The sequence below is a fragment of the Thamnophis sirtalis genome, unplaced genomic scaffold (assembly GCF_051295495.1).
Source record: "Thamnophis sirtalis isolate CommonGarterSnake01/CBP01778 unplaced genomic scaffold, rThaSir2_p1.2 scaffold_5, whole genome shotgun sequence".
In the NCBI taxonomy this organism is placed as follows: domain Eukaryota; kingdom Metazoa; phylum Chordata; class Lepidosauria; order Squamata; family Natricidae; genus Thamnophis; species Thamnophis sirtalis.
In genome coordinates, this window is record NW_028261385.1 from 109,902,725 (window position 1) to 109,917,291 (window position 14,567).

Sequence of the window (14,567 nt, forward strand, 5' to 3'; positions counted from 1 at the left end):
ATTGTAATATTTTTTTTTATTTTGACATAACTACAATTTACAAATATAAATTGTAACTGTTGCCAAACATCAAAATTTTGATCACGTGACCATGAGGAGGCTGCAACGGTCGCTAAGTGTGAAAATGGTCACTAAGTGTGAAAAATGGTCATCAGTCACTTTTTTCAATGCCATTGTAACTTGGGTCACTAAGCCCATTATACCACCTTTCTTGCCACAGTTCTTAAGTGAATAACTGCAGCTGATAAGTTAGTAACATAAGTGAATCTGGTTTCCCCATTTGACTTTGTCAAAAGATGATTATATGACCCCAGGACACTGAAGCCATCATAAATACGAATCTGTTGCCAAACATCAAAATTTTGATCGTGTGACCATGAGGATGCTGCAATGGTTGCTAAGTGTGAAAATGGTTGCTAAGTGTGAAAATGGTTGCTAAGTGTGAAAAATGGTCATCAGTCACTTTCTTCAATGCCATTGTAACTTTGGTCACTATATCACCTTTCTTGCCACAGTTCGTAAGTGAATAACTGCAGCTGGTATTTTGTATTTTGGATAGAATCTTTTTTAAAATAGTCTGACAATTTAAAAAAAGAATTCACACAGAATATATTGAAGTAAAACATTTCAAACTATTCCACACAGAATAAATTGAAGTAAAACTATTTTTAAAAATTCTATGCACAATATATTTCAAAGTATTGTGCATAGAATTTTTAAAAATGGTTTCACTTCAATTTATTTTGGATAGAATCCTTTTTTTAAATTGTCTCAGACAAATTTAAAAAAAAAGATTCTATCCAAAATACAAAATACCAGCTACAGTTATTCACTTAAGAACTGTGGCAAGAAAGGTGATATGATGGGCTTAGTGACCAAAGTTACAATGGCATTGAAAAAAGTGACTGTTGACCATTTTTCACACTTAGCAACCATTTTCACACTTAGCGATCGTTGCAGCATCCTCATGGTCACGCGATCAAAATTTTGATGTTTGGCAACAGATTCATATTTATGATGATTTCAGTGTCCTGGGGTCATATAATCACCTTTTGACAAAGTCAAATGGGGAAACCAGATTCACTTATGTTACTAACTTATCAGCTGCAGTTATTCACGTAAGAACTGTGGCAAGAAAGGTGGTATAATGGGCTTACTGACCAAAGTTACAATGGCATTGAAGAAAGTGACTGATGACCATTTTTCACACTTAGCAACCATTTTCACACTTAGCAACCATTTTCACACTTAGCGACCATTGCAGCATCCTCATGGTCACACGATCAAAATTTTGATGTTTGGCAACAGATTCGTATTTATGATGGCTTCAGTGTCCTGGGGTCATATAATCATCTTTTGACAAAGTCAAATGGGGAAACCAGATTCACTTATGTTACTAACTTATCAGCTGCAGTTATTCACTTAAGAACTGTGGCAAGAAAGGTGGTATAATGGGCTTAGTGACCCAAGTTACAATGGCATTGAAAAAAGTGACTGATGACCATTTTTCACACTTAGCTATCATTTTCACACTTAGCGACCGTTGCAGCATCCTCATGGTCACGTGATCAAAATTTTGATGTTTGGCAACAGATTCATATTTATGATGATTTCAGTGTCCTGGGGTCATATAATCACCTTTTGACAAAGTCAAATGGGGAAACCAGATTCACTTATGTTACTAACTTATCAGCTGCAGTTATTCACTTAAGAACTGTGGCAAGAAAGGTGGTATAATGGGCTTACTGACCAAAGTTACAATGGCATTGAAGAAAGTGACTGATGACCATTTTTCACACTTAGCTATCATTTTCACACTTAGCGACCGTTGCAGCATCCTCATGGTCACATGATCAAAATTTTGATGTTTGGCAACAGTTACAATTTATATTTGTAAATTGTAGTTATGTTGAAATAAAAAAAATACTACAATACTATTTTTGCATTGTATGAAAATTTTTGTTGCTCCGTATAAAATTTTTAATCAAGCCCCCAGCCCCAGTCAAAGGTGTCCTTCTTTACTGAAAATCTGGTCACCTTGCTTTTTAGGATGCTGTCTAGATTTGCCATAGCTTTCCTCCCCAGGAGCAAGCGTCTTTTAATTCCTTGGAATTGGGTATGTCTAGTTTAATGAAAAGAAGGACCGAGGTATTGTATTGTGGTTGCTGCAATTAATATACTTAATAACTCCATTTTTATTCTTTATTTTTTAATAATAATTTTCATAACAGTTGCTCCTGTTTTTGTAATTACTGTTTTATATTATTATTTTAGTGGATTGTTGTCGCCCCTGTGAGTCATTTCTATTGAGATGTACACATTTGAACAATAAATGTATTTATTTTCATATTTAAGGAAAGGCGTCATCTATAAACTAAGCAAAGGTGTAGCTTCCAAGATGTGCCCTTGGGATCTTGAAGTTGGTGGGAATCTACTCAGAGATTAATTGAGGAAAGCTTAATAACAGGGAGTTCTTAACTTAAATCCACACAGAATAAAACTATTTTAATAAATCCTATGCACAATAAATAAAATATTATTTTAAAATACATTAAAAAAGAAAAGAAAAAAACCCACTTACCAGCAGGCTTGCACTCCAAGTAAACCCAGAATGATGTAGATGTTAATACAAAGGACTGAGCAAATTGAAATGGTGAAATTAGTCAGGGAAATATTTTTCAAAGAAACTTTGCCACCATTTTTCGGAGCAGACCTCCAACCTCCGTGCCCCTCCCTTCCGGAAAATCCAGGAAGTAACACGACCTCTCTAGCCATTTCCTGCAGCTCTATGGTACTAGATCATTTTTTTTCTTATAAAATGAGGTAAAAGCGGCGCGGGGGGGAGTCCGTTTTGTTGCTTTCACGTTTTAATATCTTCAATGAAAGTACAGAGACAGAGAGAGGGATTAGAGAGGGTGTCTTTTGTCTTGCCCCGGTTAGGATTTCTTAAGCAAATCCACTGGGCTTTCAACATGAAGCGAGAAAATCGGGACTTTTTAAAAATGGGGCGGAAAACGGGAAAAATTGTTATAAAGCATGATTGTCACGCTGAAATCGGGACGTCTGGTCACCTTAGTTATTGTAAATATTGGGGGCAAGAGGAGGCAAATATCTGAGGCTGTACAGATGTCATAGATGCTTAAGTAATCCAGGTACTGAGTTTAGAATTGCAGTAGCAGTTTAGAAGGGGAGAGGGAAAATGAGTAGTGCTGGAGTAGGCTACATCAAAAGGCCTGGGCATCTCAAACAATGCAAGGGTTCTTAGATGGGGGCAACAAAATGAATGTCAAACATTGTTAAACAATACAAAAGGCAAGGCACTCTAATCTTATGCACCAAGTTGGCAAATAATGATACTAGTCCTCATTATTTCCAAGGCAGCTCCTTTGCAGACTTGAATTCCTGCAATGGTCTCTCTTACTGTGCCATTACATGGGGATATTGCTCTTAAGGTCGTGGCCAATGGAACCTTCTCAGATTTCATAGTAATGAAAGAAATGGAGGGTCCTTCAAGTCCCACACCAGCAAAAAGTCTGTGGCATAAGGTGCTTTTTCAAGAGACAACTGGACTTTCTGGTTTCTGAAAATGTTTCACCTCTCATCAAAGAAGCAACAACAACAACAACAACAATAATAATAATTTATTATTACAGTCTAAGACCAGCATCCAAGAAGCTTTTTCAGAGCTGAAGAAAATTATTGGATGAGAAGCAAAACATCTTTAGAGAAAAAAAAGAAATTTGCCTCTTGTAAAATCACCTTTGGGACAACCATGACCTGGATGACTGAGAATCTACATAGACAAGCCTATGACATATTCTGTAACCTCTGCTTCCAGCCTCTTACTTCTTCACTTTGGACACATGGCAGCCATTTCCCAAGAAGAATGAGAACAGATAAATTAACAGGAGCTCAGCAAGGAAGATCATGCAGATGTTTCCAATATTTTTTTTCCTGTAAATGTAAAATATATCATCTATTAACATAGAAAATAGAATAAAATAGAATAAAAACATTTATTCAGCAGAAGAATTGTAGTTCTGTGTAGGATATGGGTATTAGAAAAAAAGGCAGCTGAGTTCACAACTACACGAGAGTGAATGAGCACAAGCCAAATAATAAGTTGGGAGCTGGTGAGACATGAGGAAAGTTCCAAGTAGGAACAGGCACCAACATTGCAGAAAATGTATATTTGTAGGCATGTGACATAATTCTATTATCCCAGGTTTTCCAAATCAATGGAAAAAACTCAAGGACCAACGAAACCAAAGCTCTCCATTAAGTAGGAGAAAATATGGTAATAAAAGAACCACTACCGTGAGAGACCGCACCAGAGAAAATATTACTATAAGTCATTGATCTGACTAATCACTACCCATGTTAGATTATTCACTTAAACCTATGAACATATCTTACTGAAATGTTTTGTGATTCAGGGTTTTCAGCATTTGCTTTTTCAAGCAGTCCCCAGAATCTTAGCTTCCTTTTCCCATTAATGTCTCCTGCCATGGAATGCTAATTGTCATTGTTCTAAATTAATTTCTTAAGATTTACAAAATTATCAGAAGGAGTTTGGTAGCATCTTTTAATAAAATTTGTTGGCTAGTAAAGTTGCTTCCAAACTCTGAGGTTTTGCCATAAATTAACAGGGCTCTACTCATTTTTTGCTTAAAGATTCTATCTCTTCCCCTTGGTTTAATAAAGTTTAATTAACTTCTCTCTGATTAGGATCAAGTCACGGATAGCAAATCCTTTTGTTCCTTCTTCCACGTCAGGAAATTAATGGAAGAGGCATATGTGGCAGCATTTCTTTCTCAACAAATGTTGTTGTAGTTAAAGTTTCCCATTACTTCATGACTCTTTGAAAAATCTGCAATTTGATACTTTCTTCCTTGGATGGTCTGTACAGAACAGTAAAAAAGGAACTGCTTTTTTCTAGGAATGCCTAACTCTTACAATTGTTGGGACAAAATGCTCCCAAAAAAGAAAATTATTTTCTTCCAGGTTAAACCAATTACATTGATTTCAACATTCTGACCTTCCAAAACTAATTTGGGGCTTAACCATTCCCCAAATGCCACAAAATCCATCCTGTTGTGAAACATTTATTTAATGACTTGGTTTAATGAATGGTTGCAGGAACTAGGTATGGCTAGTCTAACAAACAGAAGGACTAGGGGTGATAGGATAGTAGTTCCACAGTACTTGAGGGGTTGTCATAGAGAAAAAGGGGTTGGCTTAGAAGACCTCCAAGGTTCTTTTCAGCCTTGTGATTCCATGTTCTATGAGTGTGGACAAAAAGATCCATGTTCCTGAGAATGTACTGTCCCCAAATAGTAAGGTTTGCAAAAAAAAAAAGCATTGTATTTAATATTTTTCACTTATTTTAGTCCATGTGTTCTTGACATCATTGCACAGATTTTTTATTGTGGATTTGGGAGATATCTTTTAACATACAATACATTTTCTTTCCTTTTATATTACTTTTGCTGCTTCTATTGCTTTGAGCAAGTAGTTTCCTGTTCGTTTCCAGTCTCACCATTTCACCTAATAAATCAAATCTGATTTTTGGTAATAAAACCTTGACCCATCTGGCTTATTTCCCATACTCTGAATGTAAATTAACAGTATGCACAAAATGGTTCCAAAGCTGGAGCAAGCAAACTGATTCTGCAAAGCAAGCAAACTGATTCTCAGGTCAGCTATGGTTCAGCAAAACCAAAAGTCAAATTGTTTTGACTGTTCTGAATTTCAGACAAAACAAAATGTACACAGGGCAAGGAGGGGTGTATATCACCCCCTCCTCCCATCTGCAGTTCCTGTTCAGCAGCTCCCTGTCTCCTTCAATCTCCCTAGTACAATGTTGCTCCATCTCAACAACTTTAGATGGGTGAACTTCAAGTCCCAGAATTCCCCAGGCAGCGTCTTGTTGCAGAATTCTGGATGTCCAGCCGTCTTAAAATTGCTGAAAAAACACTATCCAAGTATTTTTAGTTCTTTAAGCCATTATATCTTAGCCTATTCCACTACTTTGCTTGCCCCTCATCTTTTCAGTCTTTTCCTCACTTCCCCTTCTCAATTGCTGCCACTGCTAAGTTTCCAGTATGTCTTATCTTACCTTCCTATCCATCTGCCCTCAGAGTTGCCAGCATCCTGTTTGTTCCTTGCCTCCATTATCTATGGTCACTATTTGTGTCTTTGTGGTTTTTTTTTGTCATCCTCCCCTCTACACCATCTATACCTAAATCAGGCATGTGTTGATCTATGTTGAATACATCATTTCTTACATCGAAGTGTTTCCTTCATAATGCAGAATAAGGGAGAGGTAACCTGATGTCCTACTTCTATTTCCATCTCTATTCTGCTGTTGTTACCGGTAGGTTCATTTCATGTTTAAAATCAGAACAATCAAATGCGATGCTTTTGGGACTGTGCGTGCTAATTAGCCACAATTTTGTTCTCAGTGACTCTTGAAAGTTCTGTGCCTTTTAAAAGAGAAAGCCATAAATAAGATATAGTATAAATTCTTAATTATTGTCCCCATCTTCATCTCCCTCCTCCCTGCCGTGTTTCCCTTGCTTTTTATCCTGTTTTTCCATTTAACCGGTTTGATGTTTACTAATGTTTAATACAGAAACATCAAACTATATTTTTGCTAGTTAATCTGAGGTTTGGGTGTGTTTGCTGTGATATAGGGATTGACTGGGTGTGTGCTGGATGTAAACTAAATTGGAAATTGACCATAGTAATTTTTCAGCAATCCATGCTGATAATCTCACAGCTGTATTTTGTTCTGTGCATAGACCACATCTGAAATGTCCATTTTACAGTATTTTGGGCAGAGGCCAGCAGAAACCACCTCTTCAGTAAGTAACATTTTGTACATCACTGATAGAGACAGTGAAAAACATGAACAGTCATGTACAGCTACAATTTTGTTGTCAGAAAATGGATCAGCTTGGTGCATAAGCCAATCAGATCCAGACACGAGAGACAGACTTTTGGAAAAACTTTTATTAAAGCGCTCTAGCAAAAGGGGGCTGAGACTCTGAACCATAGCTTTTATACTGTACATTTGTTTTCAAGAAATAGGGAAGTAAAAATTTACAGAACTATTCCCTTTTTTGGAGTTCTACCTTGCTTTTAGCATAGATGTCTGTTTGTCTGTGGAATTATGGCTCACCTGAGTATACATGTTATTTTCCCTTGCCAGCAGGAAAGAACAGGGGCAGGATGACTGGGGGGGGGGGGAGAGAGGACAGGCAATGGAGTGGAGGAGTGACGGAGCTCAGGCGATGAGCAAGGACCACCCCCTCCTGATCCCTGAGCACGGAGAGTGGAGAGGAGGTGGGAACAGAGCAGGCTGACCCAATGACTCAGGAGGAGAGTATCCTACCCCTCTTCACAAGGCACACCTGGGGACTGAGACGCCATGGGAAGGGGCTCTTGTCGGGAACAAGCACTGAATTTATGGAGTTTCATGTGCCATTGTCGATGTCTGGAGTTCGCTGGACTTCTTGCCTTGTTGCTGCCTTGTTCCCTTTGCCTTGTTGGACTTCTTGCCTTGAAGCCGTCGGGCTAATGGCATTTTGCTGGACTATTCACAGCCAGAGGCTGCTGGAGGTGTGTGTGAGCACTTTGCTCCCAGACTTGCCATAAATGTGGGAGTGTTTGGGGAAAAGTTGGGGCAATAAAGGGGAGTTTGAACTATCAACTGGCTGTGTTGCCTCTGTGCCTTGCCACAGGTCATCACATTACCAGATGAATAAATGTCATCCTACTAAATCTCAACATTCTGATTCAAATGATTTCAATACCCATAGAAAATAAGTCTTGCCATAAACAAATAATGAACTATATATCATCCAATAAAAGGCTGAAGATTAAACTGAAGAATTTGCAGAATTTGGGAGAGCAAAGCAGACTGGAAACCAACATTTGGTTTTTCTACATAAAGGCTGCATACTTTGTCTTCATGGAATATTCTAATTTGAATAGATTCTTAGTACTGATTATGTTTATTTTAGCTTCCAATTTTATTCAATGATTTATACTGTGTTGTAATGGTACCTGATACATTTTTATGGATAAAGCTTAATAGTGATTCCTAGTTTTCTAAAGTGATGTATTTTATAATTCATAAATAATTAATGTTGTATTAGAAAATTGTAATATCCATGTTATTCTTTTTACTTATTTGTATTTTACAATTTGTACATTACTTATATTTATCTGTCATTGTTTATATGTCTTCCCTAAAATATTTAATAAAATAGGAAAAACTTTTTTTTTAATGATACGATCCTCAAATTTGAAATGTTTAGGTTATGTTCATCCTGCAACAGAACTATTAACTGATCATATTTTTGTCTAGTGGGTTGCATGAATTCCTTTCTGTGATTTGTTTATGGTTCAATGTATTATGTGAGCCCAGAAAATTGGATTAATTGAGTAAACTACAGGTAAGAAAACCATGAAAATTTATATTGCGCAAACATCACTTTCTAAAGTTAGCTTGCTCTTATATACATATCAAACCCATCATTATCATACTTACTTTAGAAAATCTTATAATGGTAGAAATACTTAATTGTGCCAATTGTACAACACAAGCTGGAATTACTATAGCCACTCTGTTCCATAGAACACCTAGCCTGGTCCTGCTTGTCCCTCCCATCTATCCAAATTAATAAAGCCATAAATAATTTGACTCCTGGTTTTATTCAGCAAGGAATGGGAGTTTTTAAAATCGCTAACAGAGATCTATTCAGGTAGTACTCCAATTATTTAGATGCAGTACATACTGACTTTTTTTCCTTATCTACAACATGGCTAGGAAATATGGAATGCAGTCATTCAACTTTATGAATTTATATAAAATATGGTATTATTTATTTGTGAACTCAATTATTTGTAAGTGAATTACTTACTAACATTAGATCATAGAATCATAGGGCTGGAAGGGAGTTTGGAAGTCGTCTAGCCCAGGGCTCAGCAACCTGCGGCTCTGGAGCCATATATGGCTCTTTCATCCCTCTGCTGCGGCTCCCTGTCGTTCAAAATATGCGTCACAACTGCCAATGTGTGATACCTGCTGGCACGCGATTTATTGAGCTTTTCAGCCCCCGGTAGGCCAATCATGGACAAATCCAAGAAAATAAAAGTTTCAGAAGAAAACAGCACGTTTAACATATGCTAGTTTTGTGGCGGCTCAGGAAATATTCAGGTATGGGAAGGGTTTTGTGGCTCCCGGTGTTTTCTTTCCTGTGGGAAATGGGTCCAAATGGCTCTTTGAGTGTTTAAGATTGCCGACCCCTGGTCTAGCCCAACCACTTCCTTGGTTCAAGTTGGGAATTCTCTCCTTACAGAGCTTCCACCCATTAGTTCTTGGGTGGTTCTTGCTCAGCTATAATTTAACTTTACTACTGATTATAGTAGACACCAAAAGCAAAGAGTAATCTGATTTGAAAGAGTAGAGTTTTGAGGAAATCTTTTAAGAGAAATTATTTTAGTGAATTCCGACCACTCTCAGGTTAGTCCTGCCAACATATATAATATTGTCGCACTGATTTTAAAGCTTCTAACCTCTCCAGTCTCAAGTATCAAGGTGTCCATCTCTACTGTCTAGTTTCCCATTTTAGAAAATAATAATTGTCTACAAAGTCTGGTGGCAGCAAAAGAATTGTCAAGTACACTAATGAATAAACAATAAAGCAATTAGTCTGGAAGCATGATAATAATGGAATAGCTTGGTGGAAGTGAACATTTAACAAGGTTTAGGACACTGATTTCCTTCCTTCCATCCATCCATAGATTGTGGAAGCTTGGCTTTGGCAAATCTATGCGAAAGAACCATATAATGTGATTGGCAAACTACTTACGGTAAGTCTGAATTGGATGGATGATAAGGTAGATAAGCAAGAATGAAAACTGAAATCAATAGTTGGAGTGAAATATCAAGGCTTCTGATACTCATCTTTCATCAAGAAAGGAAAGTGAAAAAAGTATCAGATTTGCAGAGGATACAAAATGGAGTATAATAATTAATATTCTAATGACTATGATAGAGGTAATGTGGAACTCTTTAATTTGAATTTCTATGTTGAAAAGAGCTTAGTTTCTAAATGGTTCCTTGCATCTTTGTGCCTTTACTGGTTTCATTTATATTTGCCAAGATTTCAGGTTATTTTGTACAGCTTTATTTAAAATTAATATAGATAACAAAACAGTATTAAATAATAAATTTCTTAGATTTCTAATTGATGCCGTATCCTTGGTGCTCTCTGAGCTTGTTGTTTTCTTGCAGACATTCCATTTCCAAATTAGCACTGATGACGTTACCTAGTTTGATAATGAAACATCCACAAGAAAACAGCCAATTTCAGAGAGCCCCAAGACTTCCTCAGTTCAACTGAGCTACGAATATTCTCTTCTATTGATTTTTAATTGAACACTGCAATTATTATATATTGGTTTTAAGAAGGATTATAATATATAGATGAATCTGCATAATTCCCACAGGGGCATCTCTATGAAGTATTTGGAAAGTTGTTCTGTTGATGTCTAGATGTTCTCTAGATGTATTCCTCCCAAATCAGAAGTGAGTTCCTACCAGTTTGGACCAGTTTGGCCAAACCGGTAGTGGTTTGCCGGCCTGGGTTGCAGAACTGGTAATGACTGCTAGCTGGCCACGCCCCCGAGCTGGTCTACAGGAGGAGAGGGTAATGTTGGTGGCAGCAGTGATGCCCTCATGTGACGATGTGACCGGGGAGGCTCGATCCCACTTAGGAGTCTCAGTTTACTTGTGAGTATCATTGGCCTTTCTCCCTGCCTCTCCCAGCCAATGTTGCTCATGAGTAAAGTGCAACTAGGATCTCCCGCGTGTTGCATCCCCCCTCCCAGCCTTCGCCCGCCCCTCTGCAGTGGGGATGGGGGCAGCCTGGGAAGGCTCAGCATTCCAGCAGGATCGGGGTGGTGCAGCTGCAACTGCAGGGAAGGCCCGTCAGAGGCGAGAAGAGGTGCTCCCCCTGTGGCTGTTGCAACAGCCATCTGGGCGAGGTGCTCCCTGCCTCCCCAGGCTAGACCCGCAGCTCACCCCAGACCAAGGCCACCACCGCCATAGTTTGTCCTGCCAGCCAGCTGGCGGGAGCAGCAGTGGCGCCGGTCATGACTGAGAGCTTTCTTTGCCAGCTGGCTGCCAAACAATTCTCCTTTTTAAAAGACTCCAGTGATGGAGCATTAAGATCCAATACGCACTCTAACCAACCAACCAGGGCTTAGTCTGGAAACAGAAGAAAAAAGAGCCATTGAGTGGCTGAGCCCAGTCGGTGGGGTTGGTGTGGGAGGGAGGGAGAGGTAGGTAGGTAGGGGGTCACTGAGGAAGCTGGTGGGTATGGGATCCCGCTTTCCGGTAGATGGTGAGTGGCTGTGCCCAGGCAGGGGTGATGTTGGGTGGGGGGGGATGGGTGAGTTGGTGGGTAGGAGGTCTCTGAATGAGTGCTGGACAAACAGGTTGTGGATGACCTCACTTTCTAGTCGCCGGTGAGTGGCTGCATCCAGCTGGGGGATTGGAGGGAGCAGCTGAGCAAGCACTGGGCAAGCAGGCAGGAGGGTGACCTTAGAGGCTCATTGTCACCCCAGCTTTGCACCCAGTCAGCTCCGGTTGCACACCGTCAGTTGGCTTAACGGTCAAGTACGGGGAGTGGGGGCCCTGCTGGGCAGAAGCGGTTTGGCTTGGTTGTTCCTCGTGTGGCAAAGCAGACTGATTCAAAAAGGATGAAGGGGATCTTCGGTGGAGTCGTCAAGAGAGCAACCCCTGGCTTGTTGAGTCTAGCCATGGTTGATGGACCTTGCCTTGGGGTGGGGCCCAAATTGCCTTGGGGTGGGGCCCACTGCAAGTGTCACTCAGCCGTTGTGTGCAGGGAAAAACTTTGCATAGTAAAGAGAAACTTCTCGTGAGTGTGAGGCAGTTAACTTTGTGCACTCTTGTCAGCCTCTATATCACTTGCTTGCTATCGGCTGCCATAGTAACAGGGAGGGAGGGGGTTCATTGTATTTGGGAGGGGAATCATGTTGAGGAAGAGGCATGAAGGAGCGGTCAAGAATTAGTGACATAATTGGCTCAAATCAGTATGGAATTTACAGTACTACCCATCCCCTAGTGAACAAGAGTTATAAAAAGGGGGAGTGAGTTGCATTATAATAAGATGATATCATAGACTCAGTTCCTAGGAGAATTACTTCTCCACCCTTTTCTAAGCAGGGAATTAGATGCTGAATTCATGTGGTTTGGAAATGAACCATTCAAATATGGTAATAAAACACCAACAACATTGCTTTCTAACATTGCTGTTCCCTTCTTAGTCATGATTGCTTGTGCCAGCCAACCAATAAATCTGTACTAAAGACAGTGTATTCTCTTGTAAATATATTTTTCTTTATTTTCTCAGTAGTGACAAAGGCATCCTTTTTCTAAATATATTTACTATTTCTGTTTATCACCTTAAAATTGTGAAGACTTTCAGCTAGGATTAGTAAAGCGTATAATTAAGAAATCAGAAATTATAATATTTTGTGGGTTCTCACTTTTATTTATTTACTGCAATATACTGCCCTCATGTATCACAAATTTCAATGATTTACAAAAAAGAAAATTTCAAGGTTGTCAGCAATAACCCATCCCACAGCCGGGAAACATTCCTCCCCCTGCGTGACAAAGTAGGCAGCAGAAGAAATCTTACAGAGCACCCTATCCACTTCCTTGGAGGCAACAGGTCAAAAAGAATCCCAGATAACCTGGCAAGTAATTGCCCTATGGAGTCCAGACTCAAGCAATTCTGAATCACTTTAGTTGCAAAATGCTGTCCTAACCAGTGAGAGGGGCCAGGGAAAAGTTTGTACAATTGGGTTCCACCCTAAGTAAGGCCATTGGATGACAGCCCATTGATGCAGTAAGGGAAGGAAGAATGTCCCATCTTTCTTATCACAAGCCTGAATCATTGGCACTTACCCATGTTCAGAGGGTTTCACTAATTGTTTTCCCCCTATTCTCTAGGAGTTCCTTCTGTTGTTCATCTCCCAAAAGATCTTTGAAAACCAAGGAGCAATATGGGATCAGCCAACACTTACAAGGGTATTTAGGAATTATTTAGGGATCCTAAATTATCTTGAAGGGCAGCTTCATATAGAGCACATTGTGGTGATCCACCTGACAGGTAGCTAAGGTGAGTGGCATCTCTGGTCTAGGAATGGGCGCAATTTGTGCACAAAGCAAACTTGTGCAAAGGCCTCTCTAGGCATGGCTGCTCCTGCTTTTCCTCCTTATGTGTCAGATAAAACAATTATAGCAATACCTTTCATATCCAAATCAGATGATAACTGCTCCAATGCAAAACTGAGGTCTAATACATGGCCACTTATATGTGCTGGGTCCAAGATTACCACAACAAGCCCATGGTTTCCATGGAAACCATGAACTCCTGGATTGCAACATCCCCAGCTACCAAAGATATGAAAGTTGAAGTCCCCCAATACCCAACTGGCAATCAAGCGGGTCCTGGAATCAGAGAAAGATCCAGATGGTGAGCACAGTGGCTGGTACACCAAGAAAACTCCTGGCACCAGAAGTGGTTTTTAGCTTCTGGTGCCAGGAGTTCTGGTTCTGGAGAATCGGTAGTGGAAATTTTGAGTAGTCCGGAGAACCGGCAAATAGGCTGGCCCCGCCCCCACTGCCTCCCAGCTGATCTTCCTTTGTTGCCCTGAACAGGAGAACGGAGCTGGAAAGCAGGTTAGTGGGGTGGGGAGGGAATGCGGATTTTGCATTATCCTTCCCCTGCCACGCCCACAAAGCCACACCCAGCAAGCCACATGCACAGAATCAGTAGTAAAAAAAATTGAATCCTGCCACTGCCTGGCATAACCTAGCACAAACATAATCACACACTTCGAATACAGTGAGTATAATGGTATGTGAGCCTACTCTCAAATAAGCTATCACAATGGACCAATACCACCCCACATACCCAACTCTGAGATCAAAGCTGACACTAATTTCTAGAAGAGTGACATATGTCTTGGCTTAGTTAGATTTTGATAATACAAAAATGTACCATCGCCTTAGTGGACAAAGTGTTCCATGATGTAAGACTGATATCTTAATAGTGTGACTTCAGGACTCCGGCTCCTATCTTCACATGGTGTGGGGACTCAGAGCAGCCCCTCTTGGGAAGCACAGGATTGGATCACTTTGATGAGGATAATATACAGAGTATATACTCTTATTAGTATGCAGATTCCAAGCTGCGTAGGACTTTAAAGGCTCAAATGAACCCTTTGAAAAGCCTGATGTGGAAGCCTATTGGTAATCAATACAACCAGTTGGGCTGCTGCCACCTGTAGCTTCAGACCACCTGTAGCTTCTGAGTTACTCAGTTACCTTCAAGGGAGCCTAATGTCAAGCATTTTGTGTAATTCTAGCAGCTAGAACTACTGCAAAATGCTTGACATCAGACTCCCTTGAAGGTCACTGCTGTAAGGATTTTGGAGTACTAGTAGACAATCACTTAAAT